Source organism: Papio anubis, chromosome 9 (assembly GCF_008728515.1).
Source record: "Papio anubis isolate 15944 chromosome 9, Panubis1.0, whole genome shotgun sequence".
Taxonomy (NCBI): domain Eukaryota; kingdom Metazoa; phylum Chordata; class Mammalia; order Primates; family Cercopithecidae; genus Papio; species Papio anubis.
This window is the reverse complement of record NC_044984.1, coordinates 30634825-30657732: the sequence shown is the minus strand read 5'-3', so window position 1 is coordinate 30657732 and position 22908 is coordinate 30634825. Positions and strand designations below refer to the sequence as shown.

General features: G+C 42.8%; 1 pseudogene; it reads left to right on the top strand.

The window, feature by feature from the left end:
- Positions 1-19216: 19216 nt before the first annotated feature.
- LOC101014203 lies at positions 19217-20476 on the top strand (annotated as a pseudogene).
- The last annotated feature ends 2432 nt before the right edge of the window (positions 20477-22908 follow it).

Genomic DNA, 22908 nt, shown 5'->3' with positions numbered 1-22908 from the left:
GACGTTTGTAAATCCTGCAGCAAAGTTGAGCAGGCAATTTGAACATTTAAAGAATTTTCTGCAGGTGTTAAAGGAGAACTCTCCAGAAAAAAAAGTTTTAGCCTTAACAGTCCAAATTTCCAAAGGTTGGCCAGGTGCATTGGTTTATGCCTATAGTCCTAGCACTTTGGGAGGCCAAGGCTGGAGGATCACTTGAGTCCAGGAGTCTGAGACCAGTATGGGGAATATAGTGAGAATGCCATCTCTGCAAAATTTTTTTTTAAAAAAATTAGCCAGGCATGGTGGCACATGCCTGTATAAGTCTCAGCTACTTGGGAGGCTGAGGTGGGAGAATCACTTGAGTCTGGGATGTCGAGACTACAGTGAGCTGTAATTGTGCCACTGCAACCTCTGCAGTTTGTCTCAAACAAAACAAAACAAAACAAAACAAAATAAATTTTCAAAGGTATAACTGGGACTCAAAACCTGTAAGCCTTTTTATGGTGTATAACCAGATGCATAAATTATGCCTGAAGAGGGTGCAAGTATGCAGTTCCCCTCAAGATCTGAAGTTTCTTCCAAAGGTAGCCTAAGAAAGTAAAGACCCTCATTATTATCAAGGCAATGAAGGGTGAGACAATTAAGATGAATTTCCCTGAGAGATGGCACATTTGAAAAAACAGACATTTTTAGACCCCCGGCTGACTCACAGCTGGTCATCTGACATAAGCCCCACAATGTATGCTCTCTGAGGTGGTAGAGACTGGAGAATAAATTTGCTGGTGACAAAGCCAAGCTTCTGAAGAAATTAAACAGGATGAAAGGAGAATTTTATGATTTTTCCTTCTTATGACAAGCCCTACAAAGAGACAGCAACAATGGAAATAAAGACCATCTTTGGAAATTAAAGAGCAATAACCAATAGTACCTGAAGCAGATTCACAAGAGTCACAATTCAAAAAATTAATTGTTTTTTCTTTATTTGTAATTTTTTTTTTCTGCCAATCTGAACCTGGAAAAGAAGAAACAGGGAATTTTTTTTTTTTTACCTTCTGTCTTGACCAGGTACCACAGATAGAAGTCTGGGAGAAGCTGGTTGGGTGCAGTGGCTCATGCCTATAATCCCAGTACTTTGGGAGGCCAAGGCAGGTGAATCACGAGGTCAGGAGCTCGAGACCAGCCTGGCCAACATGGTGAAACCCCATCTCTAATAAAAATACAAAAATTAGCTGGGTGTGGTGGCAGGCACCTGTAATTCCAGCTACTCAGGGAGCTGAGGCAGGAGAATTGCTGTAACCTGGGAGGCAGAGGTTGCAGTGAGCCGAGATCACGCCATTGCACTACAGCCTGGGCAGCAGAGTGAGACTCCATCTCAAAGACAAATAAACAAAAAAACAAAACAACAACAACAACAAAAAAAAAAACAGAAGTCTGGGAGAAGCTGACTTTAGTAAGAAATCCTACCTATTTCTATTGGCTTCTGCAAATTCTCCCAGGATTCCACTCATAGGTCTTGGAGTGAGTGGAGTGTCTCTACTGGTCCCAAATGAGTTGCCAAATTGTAGAGGAGAAAATATAATTTTTTTCTTTGCCTCATAGGTTCTTATTTGAGACACTCTCCAAAACAATGAAGCCATCCTTGTAATCAAAGCTGGCAACAGAAAACACCTGAAAAAAGGCCTGAATCTCAACCATGTCAGGAGGTTTAGAACACAAGAGACTTACCCAGTGAATTCCAGGGCTGTCAAGATCAATAGATTGCAAAAGGGTCCTGCGGGTACCTTTGCTTGGTCCATGGTGGCACCAGAGATCAAGAGGGAACTTCTCTGTATCCCACTTCTGACACCATGTAATATAAACTAATAAGAAAACCAACGCTGTGGATCAGCAAACAAAAGAGAAGATATTTTAGCCCAGCATGATGGCTCACGCCTGTAATTTCAATACTTTGGGAGGCTTAGGTGGGAGGATCACTTGAGCCCAGGAGTTAGAGACCAGCCTGAGTAACATAGTAAGACATTGTCTCTACAAAAAATAAAATTAGCCAGTCACGGTGGCACATGCCTGTAGTCCCAGCTTGGGAGGCTGACGTGGGAGGATCACTTGAGCCTGGGAGGTGGAAGTTGCAATGAGCCAAGATTGTGCACTGTACTCCAGCCTAGGTGACAGTGCAAGAGACACTGTCTCAAAAGAAAAAAAAAAAAAAAGAAGGTATTTTAATTGGGATCTTTCATGACTTGCGATTTAGGAGACACAAATCTGTTCCATTCAGACAAGACTGGGCAGGGGCTTATAAAGGTTTCTTGCAAGTTTACACAAGTGGAAAATTTTAGCACAATCCATGATTGACAATGGTTGATTGACAGCTTATATGTCTCTGGGCAATGATCAGCTTAATTCAGCACAGCTGTCTCTTCAGGAGGTTGGTGATTAGACCCGGTGTAAATAGTTCAAATCAAATGCAGCTGCTTCTTAAAGACGTTGTAAATTTGGCTCAGTTCAAAGAGGTCAAATTCCTTCTGGGTACGTATGTGACTGGGGTTCAACTCCTTATGCCCTCTTGGCTCCTTTTTAGAGACCTCTGACATAATAATCTCCATTTTGGATGTCTTTTCACTCTATCTATCTATCTATCTATCTATCTATCTATCTATCTATCTATCATTTATCTATAGTATATGTGTGTATGCATAAATGCTGTTAAGAATTCCTTTGTATTTCACAGAATGCATAGATTAATTGCAAGATATTTTCCTGTTTTTAATTTTTAATTTTATGTTGAGTCCTCTGATCCAGAGACTGTCTCTCTATTTATTTATCCAGGTGTTCTTTCATATCCTTTTTTTTTTTTTTTTTTTTTTTGAGACAGGGTCTTGCTCTGTCACCCAGGCTAGAGTGCAGTGGGATAATTTTGGCTTACTGCAACCTCCGCTTCCTGGGCTCAAGTGATCCTCTCACCTCAGCCTCCCAAGTAGCTGGGACTACAGGCATGCACCACCACACCCAGATAGTTTTTCTTTTTTCTTTCTTTCTTTTTTTTTTTTTTTTTTTTTTTGAGACAGAGTCTTACTCTGTAGCCCAGGCTGGAGTGCAGTGGCTCAATCTCAGCTCACTGCAACCTCTGCCTCCCTGGTTTCAGTTCAAGCAGTTTTCCTGCCTCAGCCTCCTGAGTAGCTCAGACTACAGGCATATGCCACCATGCCCAGCTAATTTTTTTTTTTTTTTTTGAGACAGAGTCTCGCTCTGTTGCCAGGCTAGGGTGCAGTGGTACAATTTCAGCTCACTGTAACCTCTGCCTCCCAGGATTCAAGCAATTCTCCTGCCTCAGTCTCCTGAGTAGCTGGGATTACAGGCACACACCACCATGCCCAGCTCATTTTTGTATTTTTAGTAGAGACGGGGTTTCACCATGCTGACCAGGATGGTCTTGAACTCCTGACCTCGTGATTTGCCCACCTCAGCCTCCCAAAGTGCTGGGATTACAGACATGAGCCATTGAACCTGGTTGTTTATATCTTTTTATACAATCATACAGTTTGATGCAGTCTTTATAGTTAGGTAGCCTAGTTTCTCCTGCTGTTGTAAAGAAAATTTTTCCATTGTATTTCCTGATGTATTCTTTTGTTCCATATATTTAGTTGTGATAAGTATATATAACATAAAACTTTGCCATTTTAGGCAGGCATGGTGGCTCATGCCTGTAATCCCAGCACTTTGAGAGGCTGAGGCAGGCGGATCACAAGGTCAAGAGTTCAAGACCAGCCTGGCCAATATGGTGAACCCCCATCTCTACTAAAAAAATACAAAAATTAGCCGGGCATTGTAGTGTGTGTCTGTAATCCCAGCTACTCAGCAGGTTGAGGCAGAAGAATTGCTTGAACCCAGGAAGCGGAGGTTACAGTGAGCCAAGATTGCACCAGCACTCCAGCCTAGGTGATAGAGCAAGACTCCATCTCAAAAAAAAAAAAAAAAAAAAAAAAAAAAGTTGCCACTTTTTAATACTTAAGTTGCTAAGTATTGTTAAAATGGCAAATTTTTCTGTTACATATATTTATCACAACTAAATATATAGGACAAAAGAATAAATTCACTATTTCCAATCCACTTAATATAACAATTCAGCATTAAGTACTGTGATTTCTCTGAATTGTATTATTTGGTCTTCATCTTGTTTCCTGACACATAACTTCTAAAATCCCTAGAATCTTCATTAAAAAAAAACTATTTATTTATTTTAAAAAATAAAGACAGTGTCTCCCTATGTTGCCCAGGCTGGTCTCGAACTCCTGGGCTCAAGGGTCTCGAACTCCTGGGCTAAGATTACAGGTGTGACCCACCACACCTGGCCTTCTTAGAATCTTCAAAGTGATGTGTCTTTTTGTATGCTAATGAGTTGACTTAAGTTTGGCAGCCTCTAGGTAACTTCAGTGGGGTCTGGTTACCTGAAAAACGAAGGTCAGAATAAGAATTGGGACTTTCAGCCCCACCCCTCAACCTCCAGGGAGCAGAGAAGGGCTGAAGGTTAAGTTGATCACCAAATGCCAATGATTTACTCAATCATGCCTACGTACTGAAACTTACATAACGAGAGAGGACAGGGTTCTGCGAGCCTTGGAATAGCTGAACATGCAGAGGTTCCTGGAGTGTGGTGCACCTAGAGAGGGCAAGGAAGCTCTCCATCCCTTGCCCCATACCTCGCCCTATGCATTGCTTCATCAGTATCCTTTGTAATATCCTTTATAATAAATTGGTAAATATGTTTTCCTGAGTTCTGTGAGCTGCTTCAGCAAATTAATCCAACTCAAAGACGGGCAACATAGTGAGACTCCTGTCTCTACAAAAACTTTTTGAAAAAATTAGCTGGGCATGGTCATGCACAACTGCAGTCCCAGCTATTTTGGGAGGCTGAGATGGCAGGACTGACTGAGGCCAGGAGTTCAAGGCTGCAGTGAGCTGTGATCACACCACTGTACTCTAGCCTGGGCAACAGAGTAGGAATCTCTCTCTCTCTGTTTTTTTTTTTTTTTTTTTTTTGAGACGGAGTCTCGCTTTGTTGCCCAGGCTGGAGTGCAGTGGCACCAACTCAGCTCACTGCAAGCTCCACCTCCCGGGTTCATGCCATTCTCCTGCCTCAGCCTCCCAAGTAGCTGGGACTACAGGTGCCTGCCACCATGCCAGGCTAATTTTTTTTGTATTTTTTTAGTAGAGACGGGGCTTCACTGTGTTAGCTAGGATGGTCTCGATGGGGTCGAACTAGGTGGCCTCTCAATATCTTTGCATCCCCAAACAGCAGCATTACACATTTAGCCCTTAACTAGAAGCCCTCAAGGAAACCCAGACTCTGTGCCTCCTCTTTCATACCTGTCAGGCCACTGATTATGACTTTTCATTTCTAGGCTACTTGCCTTTTCCTTTTTTCTTCTTTTTGTCTTCTTTCCTCCCTTCTCTCCCTGTTTTCTTCCTTCCTCCCCTTTCTTTCATTACCATGAAAAAATTTATCTCATATAATGAGAAGTCCAGATGAAAACAGTGCTGCCTTTTAATAGGCTTGGTGCAAAAGTAACTGCGGTTTTTGACATTACTAGTAATGACAATGGCTGTGTGCGGTGGCTCACGCCTATAACCTCAGCACTTTGGGAAGCCAAGGCGGGTGAATGACCTGAGGTCAAGAGTTTGAGACCAGCCTGGCCAACATGGCAAAACCCTGTCTCTACTAAAAAATACAAAAATTCGCCAGGCGTGGTGGTGGGCACCTGTAATCCCAGCTACTCAGGAGGCTGACGCAGGAGAATCATTTGAACCCAGAAGGCAGAGGTTGCAGTGAGCGGAGATTGTGCTGTTGCACTCAGGCTGGGCATTAAGAGTGAAACTCTGGCTCAAAAAAAAATAAAAAAAAAGTTAATAGCAATAACTTAATATGAAATGTATACATTTTTTTGAAAATCTTTTGGGGAAAGGAAAACACATTGTGATTTTGATTACCCTGAGGATGTGCTAGGTATGGCTTGGGGATTTATGTACCTTTAGGGACCATGCTAGAGTAAGCATGCTAATTATAGTGGCTTTTGTCCACTAACTTCAGAAGTAGCCATTAAATAAAGCTGCAACCTAAGTCCTCAGTTTCCTAATCCTCCCTAGGGATTTACTAAGTTTACTTGTTATGGGATGTTTTTATATGACCAATCTTTATATTTCAACCATCTTGCCTCAGTTACCTCTTCTTGAGTCTTTTCCCACATCCAACTTGTCCTTGGTTTACATCAACCCTTCCAAACTCATACCCTACTAGCTGATCTATTTTTTTTCCCAGTCTTACTTATTACCATTCCAATTCAGGCCTTACACTGCAGCCTCACATACTTCACATACACCATAATATATTATGCTGTAGGCAGTAAAAATTATTTAAACCCTGGCTTCATGGAGTTTGGAATCTTTGGGGAAGCAAGATACATAGACATAGAATTATTATGAATCAATATAGTCTGTGGTTGCTTTGAAAATAAGAGTGATATAGAGTGTAAAGTCCCTCATCATATGCCATGAATAATGAAAGATTTTAAACAAAAAAAAATAGAAAGTATAAATATGGCGGCTGGGAGTGGTGCCTCACGCCTGTAATCCCAGCACTTTGGGAGGCCGAGGTAGGTGGATCACCTGAAGTCAGGAGTTTGAGACTAGCCTGACCAACATGGAGAAACTCTGTCTCTACTAAAAATACAAAAAATTAGCCAGGCGTAGTGGTGTATGCCTGTAATCCCAGCTACTTGGGAGGCTAAGGTAGGAGAATCACTTGAACCCAGGAGGTGGAGGTTGTGGTGAGCCAAGATGGCGCTATTACACTCCAGCCTGGGCAACAAGAGTGAAACTCCAACTCAAAAAAAAAAAGATGGTAAGGAGATTTGACAAACTATAGATTTTTACATTTAAAGAATCCTCAAATTAAAAGGTAAATAGAGAACAAAAATTTAAACAAGATGACAGTTAATATCCTTAAGATAGAGAGCTAAATATTAAAAAGTCTTTATGTTCTTAGGAAAAGTTCTACAGCAATGGTAACAAGTAAGTAGCAGAACTGGCTTAACTCACTGAAATCAACGGCAGCTTGCTTTGGTGAAAATGTCTTCAAAAACCATCTAATCAGAGACAGCTGAATGTCTGAAAGGCAGCTAGTCAGCAATAGTCTTGCCAGGACAAGCTACTCTCATCTCTGTAACTAACACAAGCCATAGTTCTAAGACCCACTATTGCCTCTATAATCAATACAACTGTAAGGGTTTAAGGAAGAAGAAAGAAACACAAAAAGTGGCTCAACAGTCACAGTCAAGTTTATTTTGGAGAATAAACCTGAGAGGGGATTCTGGCTGGTTTAGGTCAGGAGCCTTCTCTCTTATAGACTAAGGGTATTTAAGGGTTTAGGAAGGGAAAGCTTATCACAGGTTTGGAGTGTTTCTGGGTGGAGGAGAATTTTATTGTGAGGTTGGGATGTTTCTGGTCAGAGGGGGGATTATCTCAGGGTTGGCATGTTGCTAGTTGGAGGTGGGTTTATCTTGGGGTTGGAATGTTTCTGGTTGGAGGTGTCATTTGTGGTTTATGGTCATGCTGACATTAGCCATTAGGGTGATGTTTTTGGGGCTGGATTTAGGCATTTTTCAATCAAGGGGAACTTAAAATGGCGGTGTTTTTCCAAGATGGTGATGCTCTCGCTCTGTCAATCTAGATCCTATAGTTATAAAAGGACAAGGGGCAGTGTGTTCTTTCTGCCTACGTCTTGCTAAGGGGAGGAGTGCAGAAAGTTCTTTCATCTCAGATTGACTGTAGGAATAATGCCATCTGTAGATGTTTTAGGGTAGTTGTCTGTGAAATGGCCATGATCTTGTCAGTTAAAAATCTTTGAAAAAGGTTAATTAGGCAGGGTAAAAACATTAGTCCTAGGCACATCATTAGGAGAGGGCCCAGAAATGGGATGACTCATGTTGTGATTTTGTTCCCAAACCAACAATCTATTTGGCTATTTTGGTATTCCCTTAGTCTTTTAGCCCTTTCTGTAAGTTTTTCATTAGCATCTCTTACTAGGCCTGATTGGTTGAGGTAGAAGCAACATTCCTCACCCAAATGGCAGAGGCCATTTAAGATCTCCTTTTTCAGCCATAAGATCTAGTTCCTATCTATTTTGGAGGATTACTCCAGCCAAGCAGTCTAGTTGGTCTTGGACTCTTATAAAGCTTCGGGCTATATCTTCTAAAGAACCCTGTAGTTCTGTTGAAAGAGCTTTAAAGTGTGTTAAGGAGGTGGCCAATCTGCCTGCTCCCAATCTAAGTCTGGAGGTTATACCCAAGGGATATATATATATCTGGAGGTTATATATCAAGGGAATTACATGGATTGCTCTCCTCTTCCTAACATATTGGGCAGATGGAATGGGCAAAGGTTGACTAGGAGGAACTAGTACAATGCAGGGAGAAAGATAAACTAGAGTACATGTTCCGGTACAGTTGGTGGGGAGACAAAGATATGTATTGGTTCCATATAAGAATAATAAGCCTTGGCTGGGTGTGGTGGCTCACACCTGTAATCCCAGCACTTTGGGAGGCTGAGGCAGGCAGATCACAAGGTCAAGAGATCAAGACCATCCTGGCCAACATGGTGGAACTCTATCTCTACCAAAAATACAAAAAAAAAAAAAAAAAAAAAAGCTGGGTGTGGTGGCACATGCCTGTAGTCCCAGCTATTTGGGAGGCTGAGGAAGGAGAATTGCTTGAACCCGGGAGGTGGAGGTTGCAGTGAGCCAAGGTCGTGCCACTGCACTCCAGCCTGGGCAACAGAGTAAGACTCCATCTCAAAATAATAATAATAATAATAATAATAATAATAATAATAATAATAAGCCTTTGTTGTAAATATAGGCAGAGATATGGAAAGAAAACAAGTGAATTAAAGATGAAGTGTTTTTTCTTTCTTGTGGTTCATTATTCCAGGTGGACAAGGAGGAGGCCAGAGAGGCATCCACTATAGTAGAGATATAGGATGAGTTATTCTTTATACATTTAATATAATCAGATGTTGCACCATTGATATTGAGCCTTGGATAAAGGTGGGCACTAGGGACAGCACAAATTAGGCCAGAGGCATTGGTTGAGGGAGAAGCTGTAAAATGAGCCAGTTGTGGAAATGCTCCATTTGCGTCAGGTGATATGTGATAGTCAACTTGGTTACTGTGATGGTCAGAGGGGTGTTTAACAATGATAGTGCATTGGTTAGGTGTTAAGGACCCTACAGGGAAATTTCCTTCAGAGGCTGAAAAGCAAAGTGAGGCTTGTTGTAAAAGGGCGCTTTGTGTTTAGTTATGGGCCTTCAATGGGAGGGCCTTGGGGCTTGAGGCATTGTAGGGAATTGTAATAGCTTTGAAATGATTTGTTGGCTTGATTGGCCCTGGAAGTGGGATAATCACCTACCAGGGTGTCAGCTCTTTCAAAAAAGGAAGCTCCTTTTTGGAGTTTATAGATTATGGTTATGTTTTCTGTTAAAAGGTCATGAAAGGGTGTAGGAAGGGCTGTATAAGCTGAGGAAGACAGTGATAAGCACATCCAGGATTCTGGAGCAAAGGAAGAGTTAGCTTGCTGCAAGAAGGATTATGTAAGGTTTATAGAGCGTTCCTGTTTGAGAGCAGTGAGGAGTGGTTGTATTGGTGAGGTTGATGTGATTACAGAATTTATATTGAAAGAAACAAGCAAAAGGAGGAAAAAGTTATTTGAGTAGGAGTAAAGTCCTGGAAAGTTCCTTGAAGCCATAAGTCCCATAGAATAGTAAGGAGATGATCAGGATGGATAATGGGAGTTTCGTAATGGTACCAGTAAAAGTCTGTAACAAGGTTAGTTGGGAAGCGATGAAAGTTTGAGAGAGAGAAAGAGACATAGCAGCTTATTTAAATTTCTCTTCCATTTCCTCCAGGATTTGGTGAGGCAAAGGGAAGTGGGTTCTGTGGAGACATAAGAGAAAGCTGAAGGGGTTTTAGATTTGGTTGTTTTGGTATGTAGTGAAGAGAAGTCTGTTTTCTTGAGAGAGGTATAATGAAACCAGCTGAGGAGTCCCTGGAGTTTTGCTCCTGTGGTGTTGCAGGGATCAAGGGACAGGAGAGACCAATGGGTGGGACAGGAGGATTTATTAGGTGTGTACCAGCCCAGAGGATTAATATGTAAAGGCCGAGCCCTGAACAAAGACAGGGCTTGACTTTTATACATGTATCCAAAAGGGAGTTGGCTATACCTGCATCCAAAAAGGGGTTGGCCCGTTTGATGGCGCAAAACCTGTAGGGCGGGCAAGCAGGTTTACAGAAGCAGAACGAAGGCAGTTTGTGAAACAGTGACAGGTTGTGCAACTTAAACATATCTTGTGACCTTGCACAGAAGGAGAAACAGGAACTTACAAAACTTTGCAAAATAATTATGAGAATGGCAAGGGGGAAAGGGGAAGCTGAAAGAGGAGAAAAACTTGTTTTTCTCACCCATGCTCCAAGATGGGAGGGAGAGGCTCTGGGGCCCATCCCTTGAAGGCCCTGGCTCTGCAGACAGTGGTGTCAAAGCCCTGCCAGAGCCCTGCCTATTGCGGGGCCTCAGAGTGAGTTAGGCTATTACAAGAAACTTGTGTTTTTTGGTTTTTTTTTTCCCTGCTTCAGTGGGTGTAGTAAAGATGATCTGGTAAGGGCGGGCGCAGTGGCTCACTTCTGTAATCCCAGCACTTTGGGAGGCTGAGGCGGGGGGGATCATGAGGTCAGGAGATTGAGACCATCCTGACTAACACGGTGAAACCCCGTCTCTACTAAAAATACAAAAAATTAGCTGGGCCTGGTGGCAGGTGCCTGTGGTCCCAGCTACCCAGAAGGCTGAAGCAGAAGAAGGGTGAACCCAGGAGGTGGAGCTTGCAGTGAGCAGAGATCACACCACTGCACTCCAGCCTGGGGGACAGAGCGAGACTCCATCTCAAAAAAAAAAAAAAAAAAAAAAAGATGATCTGGTAAGACCCATTCCATTTAAGTGTGAGGGGAGGATTGAGGGTAGGACTGGGATCTTTTACCAGAACCTAGTCTCCTGGCTGTAGGAAGCAATTAGAGGAGTCGGCAATGGGTTGTGGCAGGTATTCATCAGCATATTCCTAAATGAAATGGCAGATGGTTTGTAGAAGAAGGCAAACAAGGCCAGGCACGATGGCTCACACCTGTATTACCAGCACTTTGGGAGGCCAAGGCGGGTGGATCACAAGGTCAGGAGATTGCGACCATCCTGGCTAACACAGTGAAACCCTGTCTCTACTAAAAATACAAAAAATTAGCCAGGCATGGTGGCGGGCACCTGTAGTCCCAGCTACTCAGGAGACTGATGCAAGAGAATGGTGTGAACCCAGGAAACGGAGCTTGCAGTGAGCCGAGATCATGCCACTGCACTCCAGACTGGGCGACAGAGCAAGACTGGGTCTCAAAGAAAAAAAAAAAAAAAAAAGGAAGAGTAGAAATGAGAGGGGTTGGTAGAGGAGGGGCTTGACCCTGAGGTGGAGCAAAAGGGTCGAGTGGTCTCCCACACATGAGTTCAAAGGAGCTGGGCATTGAAGGTTTATGTGGGAGCACCAAATTTTAGAAGGGCCAAAGGTAAAAGAGTAACCCAGTCTTTATGTGTCTGGAGTGAGTACCTGGTGAGGGTGTTTTTTAGAATGCCATTCGTTTTTTCACCCTTTCTCTAAGATTGAGGTCAGTAGGGAATGCATAGCTTCCAGGTGATTTGCAGGGCTTGTGCAAGTGTTTGAGTAATTTCAGAAGTGAATTCAGGACCATTATCAGATTGAAGAGAAAGAGGCACCCTGAACCTGGGGATGATTTCTGTTATTAATTTGGAGGTGACAGAGAAGCTCTTTCAACCCATCCTGAAAAGGTATCAACCAGAACCAAAAGAAATCAAACTTTTTTACTGGGGGCAAATGGGTAAAATCAATTTGCCAGTCCTGTCTTGGAAGGTGTCGCCTCGCTTGATGGGTTGGGAAAGAAGGGGGTCTAGTGTCAGAGTCGGGTGAAGCTTTCTGGCAAATAGAGCATTAATGGGAAATGGCTTTCAACTGTTCCTTTATATCTGGGGTTTTATGTATGTAGAAACTTAAGAAATGTTGTAGAGGGGAATGGCTAGTGTAGAAGAGGTTGTGGGTGTCCTGTAAAATACTTGTGTTTTCAGAGTCAGGTAGGACTAATTTGTTTTGTATGAACAGTATGGGGCTTTGAATTGTGCCCCCACCACGACTAGTTGTTGTATTTGGTGTTCTGGATAAAAGGAGGGGAAATGTTGTGTGAGGGGAAATAGGAATTGGATGATTGGTTGAGGTGTGCCCAATAGTCAGCCTCACAGTTCCCTAAAGAAATATGGCTTTTATCTGACTGATGTCCTTTGCCATGGATAACTACATCCTTTTCTGGAAGTAGAGCTGCCTTTTGTAGATGATGGATTTGTTTTCCATTAATGATAGGAGTTCCCTTAGCCATGAGATAGCCCAGCTTGCTCCAAATTTGGGCATTGGAATGGATGATTTTATAGGCATATTTAGAGTCGGTGTATATATTAACTTGTATTTTTTTTTTTTTTTTGCTAGGATTAGTGCTCTTATTAGGGCAACTAATTCTGCTTGTTGGGAGGATGTGCCCAAAAGCAAGGGGGGCAACCTCTACAACTCTTCTTGGTGGGAGAGAGTGAATATCATCAAGATAAATGGTAAAATTTGCTATCCATAATTGGAAATATCCCCCAATGATGGCATATCCTGTCTGGAGGGGAGGATTTTTTGATGCACTGCCATCAGTCTGGGGCTCCCTTTGTGTTAGTGGAAGTAAGGTGAGAGAACATGGTGAAAGAAGCATGAGTGTTAGTCGGGGTTCAAAATTGGTGTCGAAGGTAAAAGAGTAGCAGAATTAGTGGGGGACCATCTATGAAGAGAAATAGAGGGTTGAAAGAGGGTTGAATGTAGGGCTTGCATGTGAGAGGATGAGATGGAAGTGAGCATCTTATGGCTGAGCATATCTTGTAGACTGTGAGAAGAAAATACCTAGAGGGGTTCGTAGAATGTGAGTTTTTGTGCCTCAGGGATAATTAAAGAGGCTGTGGCCAAAGTTTTTAAGCCAAGGGGCCAGTTTTTTAAAATGGGGTCTAGTTGTTTTGAAAAATATGCCACTAGTTGGAGGGAATCTCCCATGGGTTGGTCTAACAGTCCAAGGGCCTGATTATGAGAACTGTGTAAATATAGGTGAAAAGGTCTGAGGGGGTTTGGAAGGCCTAAAGCAGGGGCCTGTAATAAAGCACGTTTTAGGTGAGACAAAATATGATAAAGGTCTGGGTTGGGAGTGAGTGGTTGATCAAGATTTTGTAGGGCTGGGCACAGTGGTTTATGCCAGTAATCCCAGCACTTTGGGAGGCTGAGGCGGGTGGATCACGAGGTCAGAAGATTGAGACCATCTTGGCTAACATGGTGAAGCCCCGTCTCTACTAAAAATACACACACAAAAAATTAGCCTGGCGTGGTGGCAGGCGCCTGTAGTCCCAACTACTCAGGAGGCAGGAGAATGGCGTGAACCCAGGAGGCAGAGCTTGCAGTGAGCCGAGATTGCGCCACTGCACTCCATCCTGGGTGACAGAGCGAGACTACATCCAAAAAAAAAAAAAAAAAAAAAATTTCCTTTTGTGTGTTCATAAAGAGATTTAGAGATAATGGCAAAATTTGCTTCCCATAATCAGAAATATCCCACTAATCCGAGGAAAGAAATAAGTCCCTTTTTGTTTTAGGAAATGGAATTTGTTGAATAGCTTGCTTTCATGTCAGCAGAATTTCTTGGGTATTTGTATTTATGATTAATCCTAGATATAAAACTTTTGGAGAAGTTAATTGGGCCTTCCTTTTGGGTACCTGGTACCCACATTCAGCCAAAAAATTTAAAAACCTGGTGGCATTTTGAATACAATGTTCTAGAGACAGGCTGCAAATAAGTAAATAGTCAACATATTAAAACAAAATGCTAGGTTGTAGAGGTAGTTGGGAGAGGTCCAATTGAAGTACCTGACCAAAATAGTGAGGGCTGCCCCTAAACCCCTGGAGGAGGACAGTCCAGGTGAGTTGTTGGGAGTAGCCTGTGTCAGGGTGAGTCCAAGTGAAACCAAAAAGGTTTTGAGAAGAGGGATGTAGAGGGATAGTAAAAAAGGCATCTTTGAGGTCTAATACAGAGAAATGGCCAGTGCTGGGGGGAATTCATGACACTAGGGTGTAGAGCTTTGGGACAGCAGGACAAACAGGAACAATAGTAGAGTTGATTTGTCACAAATCCTGAACCAGTCTATAGGAGCCATCCAGTTTTTTAAGGGAGAATAGGAGTATTGGGGGGAGAATGGGTGGGGATTAAAATACTGGCAGCCAAAACTTGGGAGATGATGGGCTTGAGTCCCCATAATCCATTAGGGTTGAGGGGATATTGTGGGACCACTATTTAGTGCTTAGGATCCTTCAGTGAAATGGATTGCAGAGTGGTGGGTAGCTGCAATGGGGGAGTTGGTGTTCCATACTATGGGATTTACATGGCTGAGGAATCTGGGATTTAAGTCTGTTTGATGTGGAGTGTGTGAGAAGGGTTCTGTTCTTGATATAATAATAAATAAGGGTGGCTTTGGTGTAGGTTGATAAATGAATGATTCTTCCCAGTTTGTGTAGGATGTCCCTTTCTAGTAAAGGAGTGGGACAATGAGGAATGACCGAGAAAGAGTGAGTGAGGGTGACTCCCTGAAATGAGTAGTATAGAGGCAGTGTGTTTTATGGGGTTTCTTGTATGCCCTTCATGCCAACAACAGAAATGGATGAATATCCTAATGGGTCTTGATATTCAGTTAATACAGATAGACTTGTCCCAGTATTGAAAAGAAAGGCAATAATCGTACTGGATACTGTCCCAATTACCCTGGGTTCCATAGACTCATTAGACATAAGGGTGAAGGATCCCAGGGATCCTCAGTCATCAGTTGTCAGCACCAACAGTGAAGAGATCCTGTGATGGTTGGTGAACTTTATTATGAGCCACACCTGAATAGGGAAGTTGTCCCCATTGGGGGCAGTCCATCTTCCTGTGTCCCCAAAGACCACAAGTTGGGCAAGGTTTGGTGGGAGGCCAGGGGTTAGGACAAGTCTTTGCCCAGTGTCCAGGGTTGCCACATTGGAAACTGACTCCCCAAGAGGTGAGGGAGTTTCCTTTTGGGTTATTAGGAGGCTTTGTGTAATTTGACTTTTGGACAACAGAGGCTAGCATCTGGTATTTTAAATGGAGATATTTCTTTTTAAATTTGTGTTCCTCATCTTTGTTGTTAAAAGATACAGAAGGCCAAATTTAGGAGGTCCTGCTGGGGTGTCTGGGGACCCTCCTCTAATTTTTGTAATTTTTTCTGGCTATCTGGGGCAGATTGGGAAACAAACTGGAGGTGGAGAAAAGTTTGACCTTCTTTAGATTCTGGGTCCAAATGGGTATATTTTAGCATAGCTTCAGTGAGGCATGATAAGAAAAGGGCAGGATTTTCCTGGAGCTCTTGTGTAATTTCTGAGTTTTTCATCACTAACTGCCTTATGGGCATTTTTGTCCATGCCTATGAGAAGACAGGTAATCATGCGGTCTCTTCACCTGATGCCATTGTCTCCCTGTTGGTAAGTCCAATCTGGGTCTCCATGGGGGACTGCATCATTGGCTACTGGATTTTGTATAGGGGCTTGATTATGGAGTTCATCTGCGTGTGTTTCAGCTGAATGCTGGATGTGCTATTTTTCGTCAGGAATGAGGGTGGAGGTTAGAATGATATAAATGTCATGCCAAGTTAAATTAAAGGATTAGATTATGTTCATGAATTCCCTGCAATAATGAGATGGATTTTCAGAGAAAGATCCAGGTGCTGTTCGATCTGTGACAAGTCAGACATGGAGAAACGGACATGAACATGAGCAATGCCTTCAGCCCCAGCCACTTACTGGAGAGGGAGAATGGCAGATGTGGTTTGAGTGGTTGGAGTAGTTTTTGAATGGGTAATGGGTGGAGCAGGAGGAGGGGCGGGGTTTGGGGCTAAAGGCTTGGGGCAGGAGGGGCCAAAGGGGTGGACAAGCAAGGAACAGATGCAGGGGGCTGAGAGTACAGAGGGGGTTCATCTGCAGGATCAAAAGGGGTTTTGGAGGAAGGGGTTTCGGAGAAAGGAGAGAGCTGGGGAGGGTTTTCATTAAGAAGAAGGATTTCGTGAGGGTTGCAAGCTTGACGTGGGGAGGGTTGCAAGCTTGATGTGGGGAGGTTGCAAGCTTGATGTGGGGAGGGTTGGGATTTAAGGTAGAAGAAAGCCTGAGTATAGGGAACCTCTTGCCATTTGCCATTCCTGGTGATAAAGGTGTCAAGGTCCCTGAGAATTTGAAAGTCAAAAGTGCTGTTTTTGGGCCATCGCCTGTCATTATCTGATTTGTACTGGGATCAGGCTGTGATGCAATAAAAACTAAATATTTTGGCTTTAGGTCTCCCTGTAAGCCAAGTTTGGCAAGGTTGTGAAGGAGACACCCCAGTGGGGAGGACGTAGGAATGTGAGATTGTTTGGCACCATGTAGACTGGTAAGAGGAAGCCAAGGGTGCCTGTTTTTGTTCTAGGCCTCCGCAGACAAAAGACAGAGACCCAGAATCCTCTTTACAAAGAGAAGGGTAAAACTGAGGAGACTGGGCATCCCCAAGATTTCTTCCAACTTAGTCCCACTGGTCCTCTGAGCACTGGAACGGCAGACCTGACTTTCCTGGGTACTGCAAGAAAGTCAGGGAAGGCAAATCTTATCAGTTGGCTGGATTAGTGTCTGATGTTGGGTGTTCTGGTTAGAACTGGCAGAGGGTCGCCCAGACTGGAGCCATGTGAGCGAGACAGAGAGAGAGAGAGAAAGAGAGAGAGAGAGAGAAGAGGGAGGAAGAGGGGACAAGGGCTAGAGAGCAAAATACCTGTTGCAGGTGGTTGGAGGTGGATTCCTGAGACCTGAGGGTTTTGAGAACCCACTGGAGAGTAGCCCCAGCCCAAGCCTCACAGTCCCCTTCAGATTAGTTGTCCTCCTCATGCAAATTGCTTGAAAAGTGAAGAGAGAGAAAAGACAAGGCAGGTGGCCAGAGGCCCTTAGGAGCCAGGAGTTATCCTGGGACGAGCTGCCATTGCCCAGTGCTTCCTAGGTTGCAAGAGAGCCTCTGCCCCCAACACCGATTCCAGGTTTTGACACCAAATGTAAGGGTTGAAAAAAGAAGACAGAAACATGAAAAGCAGCTCCACAGTCAAAGACAGGTTTATTTTGGAGAATAAACCTGAGAGGGGATTCTGGCTGGTTTAGGTCAGGAGCCTTCTCTCTTATAGACTAAGAGTATTTAAGGGTTTAGGAAGGGAGAGCTTATCGCAGGTTTGGAATGTTTCTGGGTGGAGGAGAGTTTTATTGTGGGGTTGTGATGTTTCTGGTCAGAGGGGGGTTTATCTCAGGGCTGGCATGTTGCTGGTTGGAGGGGGGTTTATCTCGGGGTTGAAATGTTTCTGGTTGGAGATGTCATTTGTGGTTTATGGTCATGCTGACATTAGCCATTAGGCTGATGTTTTGGGAGCTGGATTTAGGTGGTTTTTAATCAAGGGGAACTTAAAATGGCAGTGTTTGTCCAAGATGGTGATGCTCCTGCTCTGTCAACAACCACTAGACAAATGCTTCCCACAAACCTCATAAGATCAGGAGTTTGTTTTCCTTAAGGATATTATGCCTGATGAATATAGTTTTCCTTTAATAAGTAAGTCATAAATATTTATCCTTTTAATTTCAGATATTGAGAGGTAGACGCCTCCTCTTACAGAGGCAGATAAAAATAAGCAAAGATGTCATTAGATACATGTGCAAAGGGCGTGAGACAACAGTCCACAAAGGAGGAAATGCAAATGTCTTGAAAAATGAGGAAATGTTCAATCTTTCAAGTAATCATAGAAATGCAGATTGAAATATTGAGATACATTTTTCTTTTTTAAAAAAGATTAATGCTGGTAAGGGTTTACTGAAATAAATGATACCAACTTAAAGCCTTGAAAAATATTTTATCTCAATAGTTTTATTTTTATCCCTTTGCTCATGAGAGAGAGAAAAATGAATAAAAAAGGAGAAAGAGAGAGAGAAGAGGAGTGAGAGAGGAAGAAGAAGGCAGATACGGGACAAAAGAAAAAAAAAAGAAGAAGGAAAAAGCCATTTGAACAAAATTTGGCTATGTCAAAAATAAAGTCAGATCAGGTATAGAACAAGATCCTGGAGATGTCAAACCAAGTGGTAAGAAGCCCATTTTACAGGAGTTACAGCAGTTTATAGAGCATAAAGGAGGAATATTTTGACCTGTGTCAGGATTGGCTGTTATACATTAATATTTCTGTGAGTTCAAGCTGATTTGTCTAGAGCTGATTGATTTAATTTTACTGATTCATGCTGATAAGAATGTAAAGCTTATGTTTTATGTTTTATGATTAGAGCTAGGCTTTGGGGGAAATAGGGATGACTTAAAGTTTGGTTACTTGGTTATGGGTGATTGGCCTTGGGGTGTATCTTATCAATGGCCTCCATTCTTATTTTTCTTTGACAATCATGCTAATGAGAGATAATAAAGAAAATGAAAGAGCCCTTTTGGCTGCCTGAGTAGCACCATAGTGGCTGGCGAGAACAATCACCAAAGGTGGCAGAAAGGGAGCCAAGAAGAAAGTGGTTGATCCATTTCCTAAGAAAGATTAGTGTGATGTAAGAGCACCTGCTATATTCAATATAAGAAATATTGGGGGCTGGGGATAGTGGCTCACACCTGTAATCCCAGCACTTTGGGAGGCCCAGGCAGGCAGATCACAAGGTCAGGAGTTTGAGACCAGCCTGACCAACGTGGTGAAACCCCGTCTCTACTGAAAATACAAAAATTAGTCGAGCGTGGTGGTACACGCCTGTAATCCCAGCTACTCAAGAGGCTGAGGCAGGATAATCACTTGAACCCAGGAGGCAGAGGTTGCAGTGAGCCAAGATTGCACCATTGTACTCCAGCCTGGGCAACAGGTGAGACTCTGTCTCAAAAAAAAAAAAAAAACAACTAGCTGGGTGTGGTGTGGGCGCCTGTAGTCCCAGCTACTCGGGCGGTTAAGGCGGAAGAATAGCTTGAACCCAGGAGGTGGAGGCTGCAGTGAGCCAAGATCGTGCCACTGCACTCCAGCCTGGGCGACAGAGTGAGACTCCGTCTCAAAAAAAAAGAAATATTGGAAAGATGCTAGTCACCAGGACCCAAGGAACCAAAATTGCATCAGACGGTCTCAAGGGTTGTGTATTTGAAGTCAGTCTTGCTGATTTGCCAAATGATGAAGTTAACATTTAGAAAATTCAAGCTGATTACTGAAGATTTTTAGGGCAAAAACCGCTGAACTAACTTTCATGGCATGAATCTTACCCATGACAAAATGTATTCCGTGGTGAAAAAATGGCAGACCATGATTGAAGCTCATGTCAATGTCAAGACTTCCAGTGGTTACTTGCTTCATCTGTTCTGTGTTGGTTTTACTAAAAAATGCAACATTCAGATATGGAAGACTTCTTATGCTCAGCACCAACAGGTCCACCAGATCTGGAAGAAGATGATGGAAATCATGACCTGAGAGGTGCAGAAAAATGACTTGAAAGAAGTGGTCAATAAATTGATTCCAAACAGCACTGGAAAAGTCATAGAAAAGGCTTGCCAATCTATTTATGCTCTTCATGATGTCTTCATTAGAAAAGTAAAAATGCAGAAGCAGCCCAAGTTTAAATTAGGAAAACTCACGGAACTTCAAGGTGAAGTTAGTTCTGGAAAAGCCACTGGGAACAAAACAGGTGGTAAAGTTGAACGAGCTGATGGCTGTGAGTTGTCAGTCCAAGAATCTATTTAGAGTTTAGACTTCTAATAGTGACAAAGAAAAAGTCCTATTTGTGGGGGTGGGTGGTGGGTGGGAAAAGAATAAAAGAGACAATTCAGGTAAGAAATTGAAGAAGTCTAATAAACATTAAAAAAAACCTGCAACCTCAATAGTTATCAGATGTGAATTACAATAACATATACCACCATGTTTTCATGATTGAATTATAAAGTAATAAGGGTGCAGTAACTGTCTTATGTTCTTCTCTCACTTACTGCTGTCATAGTGGCCCTGATTGTTTCTAATAATGCAATTTGTCTTAAACTATATTGTTTTCTGATTTTAATATAGCTATGCTGGCTTTTTTTTTCCTTTGGTTTGGCATGTCTTTTCCATCTACTTACTTCTTTTTTTGTTTGTTTTTCTTTCAGACAGCTTCTCCCACTGTCCCCCCAGGCTCCCGGGTTCATGAGATTCTCCTGCCTCAGCCTCTTGAGTAGCTTTTTACAGGCGCACACCACCACACCTTGCTAATTTTTTGTATTTTTAGTAGAGATGGGATTTCATTATGTTGGCCAGACTGGTCTTGAACTCCAGACCTTGTGATCCGCTCACCTTGGCTCCCAAAGTGCTAGGATTACAGGGGTGAGCCACCGCGCCCAGCCTGCTTACTTTCTATTCTATTTTTTTTGTTTTTCCCTGAGACGGAGTCTTGCTCTGTCACCCAGGCTGGAGTGCAGTGGCACGATCTTGGCTCACTACAACTTCTTCCTCCCGGGTTCAAGTGATTCTTCTGCCTCAGCCTCCCATGTAGCTGGGATTAAAGGCGCCTGCCTCCATAACTGGCTAATTTTTTGTATTTCTGGTAGAGATGGGGATTCACCATGTTGGCCAGGCTGGTCTCAAACTCCTGACCTCAGGTGATCTGCCTGCCTCAACCTCCCAAAGTGCTGGGATTACAGGTGTGAGTCACTGCGCCCGGCCCTATTCTATTCTTTTTTGGCTATTATTTATTTTCAACCTTCCTAAGGTTGAAAGACTAAGACGACTAATACCTAAGTGGAGGTCTAAGACTGCTAAAGTCTTTGAAGTAGCCTGTAAAATGCATTTAAAATGTTCAATCTATCTTTGTTTTTACTGCTGTAAACTGATCCTTTGTGTCCCCTGCCAAATTCATAGATTGAAATCTTAAACCCCAAGGTGGTGGTATTATGAGATAATTGGGTCATGGGGGTGAAGCCCTCATGATGGGATTAAAGGCCTTGTAAGAAGAGACACAGCGACTTTCTCTTCAGCCCTCCTCCCTCCATCATGTGAGGACACAGCAAGAGGATGGCCACCCACAAAGCTAGGAAGAAGGCCCTAACCAAGCAGGCAATCATGCTGACACCCTGATCTCGAACACCTACACTCAGTTAGGTGTAGTGACTCGTGCCTGAAATACCAGCACTTTAGGAGGCCAAGGCAAGAGAATCACTTGAGGCTAAGAGTTTGAGGCCAGCCTGGGCTATAGTGAAACCCCGTCTCTACAAAAAAAGTTTTAAGACTCGGTGGGGTAGCTCACACCTGTAATCCCACCACTTTGGGAGGCTGAGGTGGGGGGATCATGAGGTCAGGAATTAGAGACCAGCCTGGTTAATATGGTGAAACCCTGTCTCTACTAAAAATACAAAAATTAGCTTGGAGTGATGGCATGCACCTGTAGTCCCATCTACTTGGGAGGCTGAGGCAGGAGAATCGCTTGAACCCGGGAGGTGGAGGTCTCAGTGAGCCAAGATCTTGCCGCTGCACTCCAGCCTGGGTGACAGAGCAAGACTCTGTCTCAAAAAAAAAAAAAAAGGTTTTAAAATTAGCTGGTTGCAGTGGTGTGTGCCTGTAGTCCCAGCTACTAGGAGGCTGAGGTGGGAGGATCACTTGAGCCCAGGAGTTCAAGGCTGACATGAGCTATGATCATGCCACTTGCACTCCAGCCTGGGTGACAGTAAGACCCGTTTCTAAAAAAGAAAAAGAAACAGAAAAAAAAACCCAAAACGGCCAGTCTCTGTAACTGTGAGAAATAAATTTCTGTTACTTAAGTACTCCACCTATGATATATTTGTTATAGCAGCCCAAACTGACTGAGACAACTACTAAGGCATTTAGTTTATTCACCTTTAATGAAATTAGTCTCAAAAAATCTATTGCCCTAGTTTATAGTATCTTTCACCTCCCATTCTTATTTTTTTTGAGAGAGTCTCGCTCTGTCGCCCAGCCTGGAGGGCAATGGTGTGATCTCAGCTCACTGCAACCTCCACCTCCCTGGCTCAAGTGATCCTCCCACCTCAGCCTCCTGAGTAGCTGGGATTACAGGTGTGTACCACCATTCCCAGCTAATTTTTGTATTTTTAGTAAAGATGGGATTTTGCCATATTGGCCAGGCTGGTCTCAAACTCCTGTCCTCAAGTGATCTGCCAGCCTCGGACTCTCAAAGTGCTCAGATTACAGGCATGAGCCACCATGCCTGGCCTTCCTTTTTTTTTTTTTTTTTTTTTTTTTTTGACTTTTTTTGGGTATTAATTATATTCTTCCTTGCTAGTTTGGAAGTTAAACACGCTATTCGGGTTTGAGGTGCTTTTCTTGCTTTTTGTTTTTTGGGTTGAATTTTTTGTTGTTGTTACCCTATAAGCTGCATTGTGATTACTTAAATTATAAAGTTAAGCTATTTCTTTATCTCCTCCAGAACACAGACCTGTCATATATTTTAATATTATCTTTTTTCTTTCAAATTTAAACATGACTAAACATTATCATTGTTTTATAGTTAATATTTTATACTTACCCGAAGTCTTTTTACATGTTGTTTCTTCTTGTAGCTTCATTTAGGATCAGTTTCCTTCTAGCTAAAATATATTTTTTAGATTTTCCTATAGTAAGGGTTTGCTGGCAAAAGAGTGAGTTTTATTTGTCTGAAAACAATTTTATTTTGTCTTCATTAAAAAAAATTTTA